Source organism: Podarcis cretensis (assembly GCF_951804945.1).
Source record: "Podarcis cretensis genome assembly, chromosome: 5".
Taxonomy (NCBI): Eukaryota; Metazoa; Chordata; class Lepidosauria; order Squamata; family Lacertidae; genus Podarcis; species Podarcis cretensis.
In genome coordinates, this window is record NC_137174.1 from 84,468,381 (window position 1) to 84,483,772 (window position 15,392).

Here is a 15,392-nt window from a genome sequence, read left to right on the forward strand (position 1 = left end):
CAATAAATAGCCAATATTTTTCATTCACTTTCATAGTTTTTCTCTGAGATGAATCCAGGAGAAAAGGTCACACCCAGATTTACATATAATGTCTGAATGAACACACTGAGATAGAGAAGATCTGGGGGCCCAAATTGACTGAACCTGGTCTAATCTAGGGAACATACCACCTGACTTTGATCAAGTCCTGAATCAACTGAGGAGGAAAGATAATATCTGGTTAAACATAGAGTGAGAAGGGAGCCAAGGATGAAATAGAAAAGCTGCCTCTTCCTTGTTTACAGCTGCACAGCACAAAAGGACAAGTTGCTTGTGAAATGTATATATTAGGCAAGATAACATACAAAATGAGTTTAATGAGTGCTCACAAAATGGTGCAAAATCTTTTTTTGCCAGCTTTTTTTAATAAAAAAATGCAAACCTATGTAGAAATGGGGCAAACCGAAGACTTGAAATATGCGGAACTAAGAGAAACCAAAACTGGCAATTCATCCATCCCTGCACAAGGCTAACTACGTTTCCAGCTTTGGAGTGAAAGAACTTCAAACTGACAGTGACTGTGTCAAGCACCCCAGGATCACGATGGGAGGTGGTGGAGGTGAAACAAAAAAGCCTGGTGCTGGTTTCTGAAGAGAGGACAGGAATCCAGGTGATAAAGCAAGCAACGAGGATGGGGTTGTGAAATTGGTTTCGTGCAAGTCTCTAGTTGCACCTGTGATCTACATACCGTAGCTGAATTCAGATACTACATAGAAGTTTAAGGCATGCATTCACCATGAGGTTCTTCAGTGCCATAGAGTTCTATGGTGGGTTACATCTATAATAAATGGAAAATGAAATTCAGCAAATATCGACCGTTTTAAGGCCTCTGAATTGAACAGGAGATATCTAGTGTTAGTCATTCTCAGAGCAGACTCATTGAAATAATGGGCTTAAGTCTATTAGTTTCAATTGGCCTACTCTATGCATGACTGACATTTGATATCACTGTGTCTGCATCTTTTAGGTGGGGGTGGGGGGTTAAAGAGAAACAAAAATCTCAGATCTTTCTCATTTTTCCCCACAGGAAGATTAAGACACGTCATAGAAATACCTGTTAGTGAAACTGTGTTGGTCAGGGTGGACACCCCACAATTCAATTTCCCCTTCAATTTACCATAATGGGATTAAATTGATAGAAAAAATGCTTTTAATGAATGAGACTGAAGAACACTCAGCAATCAGAAAATTTGCATGGATTCATTAACTACAGCTGCAGAGGCCTGGTTAATTAATAGTGTTTAACTCTACAGTAGTCTAACACAATTAATTATATTCATTAAACGTGTAGCATGTATACCATTTATTCAGAAAGGCATCCTGATGAGGAAAGGCATGCGATTAGACAAGTTCGTTAATTCTGGCATCCCTGTTAACCTTGTTTTAATTGTTTCATTTTTGTAGAAAAGCAGTTATGTGAACTAAAAGTTATAAAGTCCCACGTGAGAAGGTTAAACCCTTTGAAAACATGAAAGGAACCAATTGAAAGCTCAAAGCTCAGCTCATTTGGAATTTGTTAAGCATAGGCTTCACAGCATGTCCACCATAAAGTCTCAACTAACTTTATTTGGAGAGCAAAGGGTGCATCTTAAAAAGAACAAACAGTAAATGGCCACGCATCTCACCCTCACAGGCCTCAGAGACTCTTAAAGATATAGCAACACTACAGCATTTTTTAGGGTTGATCCTTAAAACACCACATCATCCTTTGACACCAGAGATCATGATGTCAACATTCCATAAGCTATTCTAATTTTTATTATGCGTAGCAGTAAATTGTTGAAGCATTCCCCTTAAAATTCATATATTGCCATAAAGCACATGATTTTGCCTGCGCTTTATAAAACGCCCAGCTTTGGAGATATTTTTGCATGGATTCGTCTATTGTGGGGCCCTGGCCCTTAGGCGATGCAGCTTCTGCTTCTTGCAGAGGATTCTGGGAAGTTGTTTCTTGGTGGGTTCACCTTGTGTCCACACCAGAATAGCAATGCTACAGTATAGTTCAGGGCTGTGGCATGCAACTCTAGACTATATCTCCCCCACCCTACCCAAAGCAAAATGAACATAACCACACTGTATTACTTCATAGGCATAATCCACACTCCCTCAACCACAGTCCCACGTTTTGCAATACGGATTCAATAATGATGGATATGCAATGGCTGGGTAATTCTGGGTGGAATAAGATTCGCGTTAAAAAGATCATGTCTTTGCTACTACCTTTTGTTTGAAGTTGGTGCACTATTGCCCATTCAGTTACTAAATCCACTAAATCATCTATACCAGAATGATTTACCACAATGGTAGCAATCATTTCTTCACCAGGAAGGACCAAAAGGCTTAAAAATAGAGCCAATAAGTTTCTAATCTAGAGTCTAGACAATGGGTATATCATGCTAACCATTTATTTGTCTAATTGGCTAGATCTGCTTTCCTTATTGTCAGTAGCTGCTATGACTTCATTCATTGGCTGAAAACACTGAGAGGTTGGAGCAGGGCCAGGCTCAAACTTCCCATTTTAAGCTTATTTGTTCAGAACCTTCATATCCCACCTTTCTTCCATCATGGAATTTGATGCATAGTCCATGGAATTCTCAGGTGGTTTTTAGTCCAGGCACTGATGAAACTGCAGAATTTCACCAAGGTCAGACTCTGCCCTAAACATCCACTGTAGGCAAATCCAGACCTCAGACTTTGTCCTAAGCTTCCATTATTAGCAAAACTAGAAAGCGAAGAAATCAAAAAGACTGCATTGCCTATAAATATTATTTTTCATTATTTATTGCTATTGGCAAATTTGATCTGCAAGGTAATGTTTTTTAATAATTCTCCCCCCCCCCCCAAAAAAAAAAACAACCTTTGAAATTTTTCTTGGCTGCATTCCAAATGTACACAGAAGAGGCAAACCATGTTATGCTTTCAGGTTTCTGATCACAACAACCTGTTAAATGAGAGTCTATAGAGAATTGATGGTGTAAATTCAGGTGTGCCAAACATAAGCTGCTGATTAAAAATAATACAACATTCATTTGCTGCTTGTCGTTGCTGCTGACCTTTTTTCCATGCTTGACCCTTTCTATTCTGTTGGGGATGCAGATAATCATATTGTCTTTCTATGTTCATACAGAAGCAGTTTACTAAGGCATGTAAACATCTTCATAACCAAGAATTGCAAGCTGTAAGATCAGGAAGGGTCTCTTTGGCTCAAGCTGCAAACATTTTCGATGTGGAAAAGTGACCACATGTCGACTTTTACACCTGATCATTTTTCCCCCTTTCCTGTTGCCCTCATGTCAGGAGTCCAAGTTCCCAGCTTGATAACACAGTAAGCATAGGTAATTAAAAAGGAGGATTTATTGCAAAAAAAAACCACAAACCAGATCACTCCAGACGGCTCTGGCAAAGCCTCCAGCATCATTACTCAAGATGACCCTTCTAAAGATTTCTTCCAGCATCTCCAGAAGATATTGAACTTATGATCTTTATGTCTTTTGTTTTGCTTCCCATCTAGCAGCCCTCCCATTTGCCGACTCTTCGGACATAGTGGATCAGCTCCAACCTCCTCCTATTTTGAAAGGCTGTCTCTGAATCTATTCGTGCCTATTTGTGCTCCTGGTAAGCTTTGGCTGTATTCTAGCCTGCTCTCAGCCTGCCCACCAAGGTCAGGACAAGCCAAAGTCTGCAGCTGCCGGCTCTCCCCTGCCTGGCTAACATCTAAGCCTCTCTGTTCCTGGCAGCTTTCTGCAGTTGACTGCAAACCTTCGCTTGGAGCTGGCTCATTCCTGACACCTCATATGGCAAGATCTGCAATATACCCTTCATGGGAATTGAAAAATATCTATTTCCCCCCCAGATATGGTTAATTTCATGAGGTCAAGTGGCAGGTGCAGTAGTGCTACATTGCTACCCCTCCAATACTGGTACCATTACTGCTTACCAGGATGGGGGCAGACTAGGGATTGTCAAAGGCACTTCATAGCCACAGACACATGGTTCATATATTTAGATACGTGTGCATTTATGAATATTTATTCTATATCTGAGACCTTAAAATTCATATAACACTGGGGAAGCACCTGGCCTTTCATTTGCCTGACCTGCCTCTTTCTCCGACCTATCCTATGCTCCACCATCTAGCGTTGAAGCTTCCCCTGCCTTCTGGCTGGTACAGTTCCCTTTCCTGACTCAGACTCCAGCCCCTCTTCCCTCAGACCACATTTGTCAGTGTTCTGACAGGCACTGGGTTAGTTCAGGCTCTACAGACTGCTCTTCTGGCTGGGTGAAAAGCTTTTCTTTGAGGGTTTAGGAAGCGTTGCTAACAGGCGTGACAATAAGGCACCTTGCCCTCCTCAATATTTGTTTTAAGGGCTGGGGCCCCTCAATCTTGAGTTGGTCTTGCACACATTGCACATACCCTCCAACCTTTTCTCTGATTGAAAAAACGCGACGTACCATTCCCTAATGATAATTTTACTATTTATACCCTGCACATCTTACTGGGTTGCCCTAGCCACTCTGGGCATCTTCCAACATCTATAAAAACATAATAAAACAATAAACATAAAAGACTTCCTATAAAGGATTGCCTTCAGACGGCTCGGGGGTCGGATAACTCCATACCCTCCAACATCTCTCCAGTGAAAATAGGGACACCTAAAAGCCACCCGAAAACATGTAGAGTTTTCAGAATCAACTATGTCATTTTAGAAGGAGTTATCCCCACTGGGAGCCCAGTGGGGATAACTCCTTCCCAGGAGACTGAAAATGAGAGCAGGTGCTCAATTTCTCCACAACTGAGAAAACTTAGTTATTGCGAGAAACAGCTGCCCATGCTAAAAAGGAGAGGCAGTTTCATCAGATAGCAAAAAGGTATTTCCTCGCTACGATTAAATGTTTTGGACTTGAGGGAAACCAATTTTGTGCGTAACATTAATGTGCGCCATTGCCCGCAATTCTATTCTATTTTATTTTTGCTTCTTGAAAAGTCTGCTTTTCATCAACCTATTCTATTTTTTTATATATATTAGGGTGGAAATTACATAAGATATAGCCACACAGCAGGTTACCATGGTAATGGAGGAGAAATGAATTATACAATGTGTAGTAAATGTTTCTTATTCAGCCGCCACATGCATGAAACGGCACAGCTGGGAAGCATTTAACATTCTGCATTTACCAGGACAAACAAGGGGAACCGATGGAGTGAGACTAGACATTAAATAGAATCGTAAAACCATAGAATTGTAGAGTTTGAAGGGACCCCAAGACTCATGTAGTCCAACCCTTTGCAAAGCAGGAATCACAGCTAAAGGCTTATTGACAGATGACCATCTAACCATTGTTTAAAAAACCTCCACTACCTTCTGAGGAAGTCCGTTCCACTGTCAAACAGCTCTTACCATCAGAAAGTTCTTCTTGGTGTTTAGACGGACTCTTCTTTCCTGTAATTTGAATCCATTAGTTTGGTCCTACTGTTTGGAACAGCAGAAAACAAGTTGGGAAGAGGAACAAAGCACAAAGAATGGAGGGGCCTTATTTTGTTTACCAGTTCTCCAGAAAAAACAAAGACCAATTCCAAAAGTTGATACAGTGGTACCTCAGGTTACATATGCTTCAGGTTACAGACTCTGCTAACCCAGAAATAGTACCTCGGGTGAAGAACTTTGCTTCAGGATGAGAACAGAAATCGTGCGGTGGCGGCACGGCAACAGTCGGAGGCCCCATTAGCTAAAGTAGTACCTCAGGTTAAGAATGTTGGTTTGCAAGCCCCCTCCATAGAGGCTGGCCCTTCTCACTATCCTCGGAGCTTGCTTACCGGTAACCTCCTCTGGCTGATATCCAGACAGACTTCCTGAACATGTGCAGTTGGAAGGTTTCAAATTGCATTCTTCACAAAGACTTATCCAGCCTGTGAACGTCCTGGGAAATTCTTCTTTCCCACAGATAGGTGCATCATGTGATGTCAACAATCTGGCTGTCTGCAGCGGTGATGTTTCCATATACTGACAAAGAACAGTTTCAGGTTAAGAACAGACCTCCAGAACGAATTAAGTTCTTAACCTGAGGTACCACTGTACTTGTGGCTCACTTAATAGAAACTAGTTTTACAGATGTATACAGTGGTACCTCGGGTTAAGAACTTAATTTGTTCCGGCGATCCGTTCTTAACCTGAAACTGTTCTTAACCTGAGGTACCACTTTAGCTAATGGGGCCTCCTGTTGCGCCGCCGGAGCATGATTTCTGTTCTCATCCTGAAGCAGAGTTCTTAACCTGAGGTACTATTTCTTGGTTAGTGGAGTCTGTAACCTGAAGCGTCTGTAACCTGAAGCATCTGTAACCTGAAGCGTCTGTAACCCGAGGTATCACTGTACTGTTGTAAATTGTGGTGGATGTTACAGGAGTACAGGTTTTCATAATGTGTTTTGGGGAGTCTCCAGGGAAATTTAAATAACAATAAAATAATTAAAAACGAGCTTGCTCCATTTTACCATGTGACAAACCTTAAGATATGTGAAGATGGCTATTCTACCACTTCTCAGTCTTCTTTTCTCCAGGCTAAACTTACCCAGCTCCTTCAATCGTTCCTCTTAAGGCTTGGTTTCCAGACCTTTGATCTCCTTGGTCGCCCTCTTCTGCACACATTCCACCTTGTCAATATCTTTTTTAAACTCTGGTGCCCAGAACTCCAAATGGGGTCACCAAAGGCTGAAATGCATCCTGAAATCTGGACTATACTGAAGCATAAGTAAAGGGCACATTTAAAAATACCATAAAATATCCTGGAAAAGCTACCTTCCTTTCTATAGCCAAGACACCAGACCAAAAAAAACAAAAACGAAAACCCAAAACACGAACCCGTCTTCCTAACATGATGGAGTTTTACTCACCAGCTCTTGGAAACTAATTAACTACAGAAACTTCCGCACATGGACAGGAACCCTTGGTGGTTTCCAGTGCATTTTAAGTTTTAATCTGATGCCTCTCCTTCTGAAAATTATTTTCCTTTCCTCTTGGCACTTTGCTATCTTGTTACTTCTGCATTTGATGAGGGAAACACAGCGTGGAGCTGCTTGCAACCTTTAGGTAGCTTTGGATAATCTACTGCTAATGTTGCTGACAAAGGAGAAGAAAAGAATAGGCCTCCTTTCTTATCTGAATGTTTCTGTTCTATAAACAGCTGCAAGAAGATCTCCCTTCTCTCTATAAGGACATAAAAGGCACCTCAACTTCTTTAGTGCAATAGCACTTTAACTGCAAAAAGTTTAATTTCTCTTTCTTTCTTTCTTTCTTTCTTTCTTTCTTTCTTTCTTATACACGTTCTTCTTAGGCCTTTTATGTGACACATGTGCTCCGTAGTACTTTTACTTGCAGAAGTGCAACTTGTGTGCCTCTGCGCACCGGTTGTCGTGAATGCATGATAAAAATGATACCTGGGGGGACCAGCACTCATCAGCCAACAAAACTGGGTTACTAGACAGCAGTCTACTTCAATAAGGAATGTTCAGTCAGCAGCATAGGCATCTCGGCCTTGATTTGTGGCAGAATATTCATAGAATGGGGACCACAAAATGGGGATTTTCTGCTATCCCCCTGTACTGTGGAATACCTTTCCCTCTTCTGTATCTGAAACAGTGACCACCAGTTGCTTCAGACATCTTGTGAAAACTTTATCTATTTGCCTTGGTTTTCCCTGACCCATAAACTGGAGTGGACCCTGTTTCCACAGAAATTTGTGAATTTCTGTTTTATTTGTTTTTATACTGTTTTGTTTTCATATGCCTTTATACTTCTATCAGGGATGCAGGTGGCACTGTGGTCTAAACCACAGAGCCTAGCGCTTGCCGATCAGAAGGTCGGCAGTTCAAATCCCCACGATGGGATGAGCTCCCATTGTTCGGTCCCAGCTCCTGCCCACCTAGCAGTTCGAAAGCACGTCAAAGTGCAAGTAGATAAATAGGTACCACTCCGGCAGGAAGGTAAATGGCGTTTCTGTGCGCTGCTCTTGTTCGCCAGAAGCTGCTAAACTGTTTGCGGACAAACGCCGGCTCCCTCGGCCTATAGAGAGAGATGAGCGCACAACCCCAGTCATCCGCGACTGGACTTAACTGTCAAGGGTACCTTTACCTTTTACCTTTATACTTTTATCACGTTGTTTTGATGTCATATATTTATTTTAACTACATTTTTTAAATCGTAGAGCACTTAGAGATTTTTAAAACACCACGCTGTTTATAAATGAATAAAGTTAAATGAATAAATCTAAAACTATAATTCCACAAGAAGGCCACCATTTTACATTCCCATAGTACCTGGGATTTAGTGTTGTTCTGGAATTTGGCTGAAGTGGGGATGGGGCATGCAATGGAAGTTTCTACAAAAAATGGTGGTGTATATTAAGAGGATTGTACCCTTAAGAAGTAAAATACATAAATGAGGGCTTTGTGGCTTAAATACACTTAACCCACAGTGCCAGGGCTTCTGATAACGAACAGACTCTTACAGCAAAATGTGACATCATTTCCCCTAGAATAAGCTACCTTTTCTCATACTGATGTTGCAGTGCTTTAATTAAATTCTAGCAATCTTATTGATTTTCTTTTATCATTAAACAGATACTGCTTGTAAGCAGAACTAAGATGGAATTTGAATGCCTTCTTAAGTAATAATTTGCAGCAATACTGTCTTACAATGTTGCCAGCAGTTCATTAGTTCAAAGCAATTCTTCGTATTGGTAATTTGTATTTATATGGTGAGAACTGCAGCAAGGCTCTGAGAACTAAATGCAGGGGAGAGGTGAAACTGACATAAAAGCTGAACTCTACAACTGGTTTAAATCATATGAATTCAAGCAAATTCCTCTCTCGTTTCAGGATTCACATTTGGTTTTATTTGGCCATTGGCCATGACCCCATTGCTTATTATTTTGCATAATTGATTCTGCAGTTTTTACTGTTTTGAATAGGCACTTTGGCTTCACTAGCAAGGAGCCATGCATAATTACTATCTCAGCCACAGCAAAATCTTATTGCGTGGACAGGCGGAGTCCCCAGATCCCGAGTGGTCCCCCCCGTCATGTGGAATAACGACTCTAGACAACGTGCTATGGGATTAAATTGGCCACAACTTTATTAAATTTCAAATGTGGGTAGACCTTGGCTCAGGCATTGGGCGTTCTCCCTCCCTAGTCCCCAGCCGGGGACCTAGGGAGCATCAGGGTTATCCAGTGTGTGTGGGGGGGATGGGCCGGCTCTGGAGAACATATGTTCAAGCAGAGATAGCCGCCCCCGTTACGCCGCCGCAGGGGAGAGCAATGACGACCTTTCGGCGTACGGCCAAAGCCTCCCTTCAAAAACCCCTTTAACGGGGAACCCTGGTATCGCCGCCGCAAAGAGGAAGATGGACTAAAGGATTCCGCCCAAGGCCTGATACCGCCAAAGTTGTGACGTTTTGCTACGGGAAAGGCGAAACCTGCCAATGCAGGGAAATTCCTTTCCGGCCCTTTAACAGCGACCTTATCGTAGCAGCGCCCGCATACCTGTGGAGAAAGGTTAACCTGCAAAACCTATGAAGAAAAGATAACCTGCAAAAGAAGGCATTAACTGAGGGTGGGTAGGGTGGGAGAAGCTCTGGAGCCAAGTGAGGATTAACAATTAAGATCCACCCTCTATTGTGTGGGCAGGTAATCCCTCCCCCTACCTGGCCTGGTTTCCCTGGCAACGCTTCCCCCAGGTGGGATTGGACAACTCATTGGGGTAGGCGGGGACCTCCAGGTATCCCACCTGAGGGAAGGCAAAGCCTATGCTGATGGGGCCACTCCAGATCCAGGGCTGCACGCGTCCCCGCAAAGGGCGCCCCCCGTTTTAAGTGGGGAGCGGTCATTGCGTGGACAGGCGGAGTCCCCAGATCCCGAGTGGTCCCCCCCGTCATGTGGAATAACGACTCTAGACAACGTGCTATGGGATTAAATTGGCCACAACTTTATTAAATTTCAAATGTGGGTAGACCTTGGCTCAGGCATTGGGCGTTCTCCCTCCCTAGTCCCCAGCCGGGGACCTAGGGAGCATCAGGGTTATCCAGTGTGTGTGTGGGGGATGGGCCGGCTCTGGAGAACATATGTTCAAGCAGAGATAGCCGCCCCCGTTACGCCGCCGCAGGGGAGAGCAATGACGACCTTTCGGCGTACGGCCAAAGCCTCCCTTCAAAAACCCCTTTAACGGGGAACCCTGGTATCGCCGCCGCAAAGAGGAAGATGGACTAAAGGATTCCGCCCAAGGCCTGATACCGCCACCCGAGACCGCAAAGATTGCGGTCTCGCCGCCAAGACTACCTACATCTGAAAATCCCCTTTGCCATCCTCCAACCAGTCAATCAGGCCATGCCTGATGTCGCTCAGCCAACGCTCGTTACCACGGTCTGATAGGTGCCCACCATAGCTCCTTCAGACCAGAAAATCATGATGTTGGGGTGAGCGGCATGTACGCTTTCCAGGTCCGCGATCGCTGTTTTGATCAGAATTATGCTTTTTTGCGCGACCAAGTCATTTTCGCCAAGGTGGAGCACAACCGCGTTTGGCGGATGGCGGAACGCAAGTTCGTGACGCAACCAAGGGAGCAGGGTATCCCATCGCATTCCACGTTTGCACGACCACGTCATTTTCGCCAAGGTGGAGCACAACCGCGTATGGCGGATGGCGGAACGCAAGTTCGTGACGCAACCAAGGGAGCAGGGCATCCCATCGCATTCCACGTTTGCACGACCAAGTCATTTTCGCCAAGGTGGAGCACAACCGCGTTTGGCGGATGGCGGAACGCAAGTTCGTGACGCAACCAAGGGAGCAGGGCATCCCATCGCATTCCACGTTTGCACGACCAAGTCATTTTCGCCAAGGTGGAGCACAACCGCGTTTGGCGGATGGCGGAACGCAAGTTCGTGACGCAACCAAGGGAGCAGGGCATCCCATCGCATTCCACGTTGGCCGAACCAGGAAATGGAGATCTTTGGCTGCAGACCCAGATGTTCTCCGCCTGGACCAGTAGTGGCATGGATGGCCACCGAATGCACTATGCTGTGGCCAAAGATCCACACATGTTTGGGGGTTGAGCCTGAAAGAAAGGATTATATGGTATCTGTCAGTGTCTGCTGGTTGTTTCGAATATAGCCTTTGAAGGCAGCTGAACGCCACCGCCCCATTGTTTTTATGTGTTCCGCCGGGAGGCCGCTCGCAGCTGCCGAGGTTGCTCTCCCTGCGGCCTAAAAAGGCCGCCTGGAGGCCACAAAGGCCCTGGGGGGTGGCCGGGGACCCCCTCCGCCACCACCCACCGCACCCCAGGGGCGCCAGGCCTAGCAGGGAAAGGGGAAGGGGCCACGTGTGGCGTTGCCTCCCAGCACCCCAGGGCATCAGGGCCCGCCTAGGGAAAAGGATCCCCTTTTTAAAAGGGGATCCTGGGATCCATTACCCCCCCCCCCCCGCTAGCCTTTGGAACCCAATCGCGGGGGGGGGGGGAGGCCAAAGGCCCCAGGCTTACCTTTTGGAGCAAGGAAGTACAGCAACGTCCTTCCAGGAGAAGCTCTGGAGCCAAGTGAGGATTAACAATTAAGATCCACCCTCTATTGTGTGGGCAGGTAATCCCTCCCCCTACCTGGCCTGGTTTCCCTGGCAACGCTTCCCCCAGGTGGGATTGGACAACTCATTGGGGTAGGCGGGGACCTCCAGGTATCCCACCTGAGGGAAGGCAAAGCCTATGCTGATGGGGCCACTCCAGATCCAGGGCTGCACGCGTCCCCGCAAAGGGCGCCCCCCGTTTTAAGTGGGGAGCGGTCATTCTCACACCACTTTCGCTTCTGAGATTTCAGCAAGCATTGCTCCAACATTGGGTACATGCACACATGGGAAGTGCAGTCGTACCTTGGAAGTCGAAAGGAATCCATTCCGAAAGTCCTTTTGACTTCCAAAACATTTGGAAACAAAAGCACGGCTTCTGATTGGCTGCAGGAAACTCCTGCAGCCAATTGGAAGCCGCAGAAGCCCTGTCGGACGTTCGGGTTCCAAAGAATGTTCGCAAACTGAAACGCTCACTTCTGGGTTTGCAGTGTTGGGAGCCAAAATGTCCGAGTACCAAGGCGTTCAGGATCCAAGGTGCGACTGTACTGCGTTCGTTTTCCTGATTATAATGCTGTTGCTTCTGCCGCATTTTCCAATGTTGCTTTCACACTGCAGTACCTGTCATGTTAAGGAACTGTGGCTTTTTGACCAATATACCAGCATGTTGTGTTAAATTCCATTCATACCAGTGGGCATGGTGTGGCACAACATTACTGGACCACATAGCTATTCAGACACTCTTTCATTGCACGGGTGCTTCTGTTCCCCCATGAAAACACCAGGAAAGAACTATATGCTGGTATACCACCCCAAATTTCACCACTTTATTCCCATGTTTTTTCTGGGTCAAGGTGGCAAATAGATTTTTTTCTGGAATCAAATAACATGGAAGTGGGAGCTAAACTTCCATTTGGTTTCTGGAAGTGGCACTCATATCACATGAAAGTTCAAATATAATGCAGAAATCAACAGTTAGAGAAATGTTGGCGAAATGGAACAAACTGCCATGAGACTGCATGGCATTGTCACACAAAATCTGCCATAAGAACTAAGGACTTTCCCGTTTCAGAAATAAAACCTGAAACTCCCAAAAGCACATTCTCTGCTTCTGCAGAATTACAGTATAGTCACATAGCTGTCTTCACCTTTCGATAGGTACTTTCCTGTAGATATGTACTACCCTACATAACCGGGGTGGGACGCGGGTGGTGCTGTGGGTTAAACCACAGAGCCTAGGACTTGCCGATCAGAAGGTCAGCAGTTCGAATCCCCACGACGGGGTGAGCTCCCATTGCTCGGTCCCTGCTCCTGCCAACCTAGCAGTTTGAAAGCACGTCAAAGTGCAAGTAGATAAATAGGTACCGCTCCCGTGGGAAGGTAAACGCCGTTTCCATGTGCTGCTCTGGTTCACCAGAAGGCACTTAGTCATGCTGGCCACATGACCCGGAAGCTGTACTCCGGCTCCCTCGGCCATGAAAGTGAGATGAGCCCCGCAACCCCAGAGTCGGCCATGACTGGACCTAACCAACTAAGCTATCAGGTTATCCTAACCCCATAAAGTTTCTTTAAAAACAAAGCTACTGCAAATCTCTGAAAGGGTCAAGTAGGATTGTCTCCCTTGGTGGTTGCGCTGCTAACATGAAGGGAATTACTCTATGTTGAAATGGGTGGTTGTGTGCTAGAAAAAGGGGTTCTGTGGCAATCAGATTTGTGGAAAAGCAGAGTGTTTAACCTCAACGAGTAGATCCTAGTTTATTTTGCATGTTGAGCAACAGCAGCTAGTTCATACCTTATCATGTTTCCTCACTCTGATATGAAAATAGCAGCATTCAGTTTATCTAAGTGTTACAAGCTAATGGGTGGATTCTTTTTCAGTTCATTTATTGAATACTCAGAAATTCTTGGGAGGGACAATGCTAATGGGGGCCTTTGAGTTCCAAAGCCAACCATTGCAGCAAAGCAATCAATACAACACCAGCCATCTATCTTCCTTTTCTGTGCTTGTGTGTGTTGGGTGGTATGGCAAAAGTTCAGCACAGATAGCTTTATTGCAAAGTCCTATTGCTGACTGCAATCTGTTGGAACAAGCAGATAAACAACCATCGACATGGTTATCAGGGCAAAACTGCACTATAGTAGCAGACCCTTGTCTTTCAACTTGATACAAGCCAGTATGGTGGAGAGCCAGAATGGTGCAGGAATGGTGGTGGTGTCGTGCGAGAGCTTCAGCTGTGGCAGACTTTGGGCTCTCAAATTCCAGTGGTGCCCTGTGTGATGCTAAAACTTTGCACCCCTCAACTCTCGCTCTCCATTCTGCAGCTTTGTGGTGGTGCCCCCTGCAGCCAAACCAGTCATGCTACCCTATAACCACCCCTGGCTTCAGGAATTTCCCACCCCGTTTGCGCATGAAAGTCCATCCTCAGATTGCAGCAGCCCCATGTTTTGAGACCCATTTCTGCCACAATTATCTACGACTGGCCCTTTCTCTTGCATCAAGTAGTAGTAGTAGTAGCAGTAGAAGAGGAGGAGGAGGAGGAGGAGGAGGAGGAGTTTGGATTTGATATCCCACTTTATCACTATCCGAAGGAGTCTCAAAGTGGCTAACATTCTCCCTTCCCTTCCTCCCCCACAACAAACAGTCTGTGAGGTGAGTGGGGCTGAGAGACTTCAAAGAAGTGTGACTGGCCCAAGGTCATTCAGCAGCTGCATGTGGAGGAGCATAGACGAGAACCCGGTTCACCAGATTACGAGTCTACCGCTCTTAACCACTACACCACACTGGTTCTAACAAACCCCATGCTCTAATAATAGAAGTGTAGAGCTGGAAGGGACCATAAGGGTCATCCAGTCCAACCCCCTGCAATGTAGGGGCTGGGGACAATGTTCAGCTCAAGGGCCACAGTCCCTTCTGGGGGCTGCATGCAAGTTGTGGACCGTACCAGAGGCAAAAGTGGGTGCAGCAGCTGATGTAAATGTTCCCCTTTTATGGTAGGCTAATTTCTCAGTACATTGCTCTCTGCCTTCCATCCAGGCAAGCAAGGGACATTGTAAGAGTTCAAGGACAAATAGCAGCCAGGCAAAGACACCCAAGGAAGGTGGGGTGCAGGGCCAGAGAGGGGTGTGGTTGGGGAGGGGATATGGGGTGCTGTGGAGAGAGTCCCAAGTCCCAGATAGAGAGACTTGGAGGGTCTCATTTGACCCTTAGGCCGGAGATCCCCCACAGCTGCTCCAACAGTAAAATCTGCCATAGAAATACTAGTGGAACTGTGAGATGACATTTTATTTTGACACTTCTGTGTTAGAACGTTCCCTTCAGTTGTGAAGGAAATGGGAACGGAAAGTCTCACATTGCTCTGCAGGTACCGTGGCAAAAATAACATCGTGTGCAGCTGGCTCTTAAACCCAATTCAAAAGCATCAGAGTGGCAGACTCTCAGGAAGCTAGTCCCTGTGGTTTTTAGAGGCATTGTTTCACTACTGCATCTGAACTGGCTCAAGTTCCCTTCTCCTCTGTGCTGAAACACACCCACACACACCAGAAAATGAACAGCAAACCTGGAACCATCTAATGCTGCAGGATACCCTGAAGTTAGGAATCTTATATTAGACAAAAGTTTGAAGCATGATAAGAGAATCAAACTGGGTCAGAGTGTACTTCTGTGCGACTTACACATACCTTTCAGTTATAGATGGGCAAAGTAATATATCACCAGTTATTCTGAGCACAACAGAATCAGAAAGATATCCATTC

At 45.4% G+C, this 15,392-nt stretch overlaps 1 long non-coding RNA gene across 1 annotated transcript; it reads left to right on the forward strand.

Annotated features, from left to right (window-relative positions):
- Positions 1 to 9,141: 9,141 nt before the first annotated feature.
- LOC307216191 lies at positions 9,142 to 11,273 on the forward strand. The gene is made up of 3 exons (XR_013838990.1): positions 9,142 to 10,633; positions 10,710 to 10,741; positions 10,991 to 11,273. It is a non-coding gene; the product is annotated as an uncharacterized lncRNA (long non-coding RNA).
- Positions 11,274 to 15,392: the final 4,119 nt, after the last annotated feature.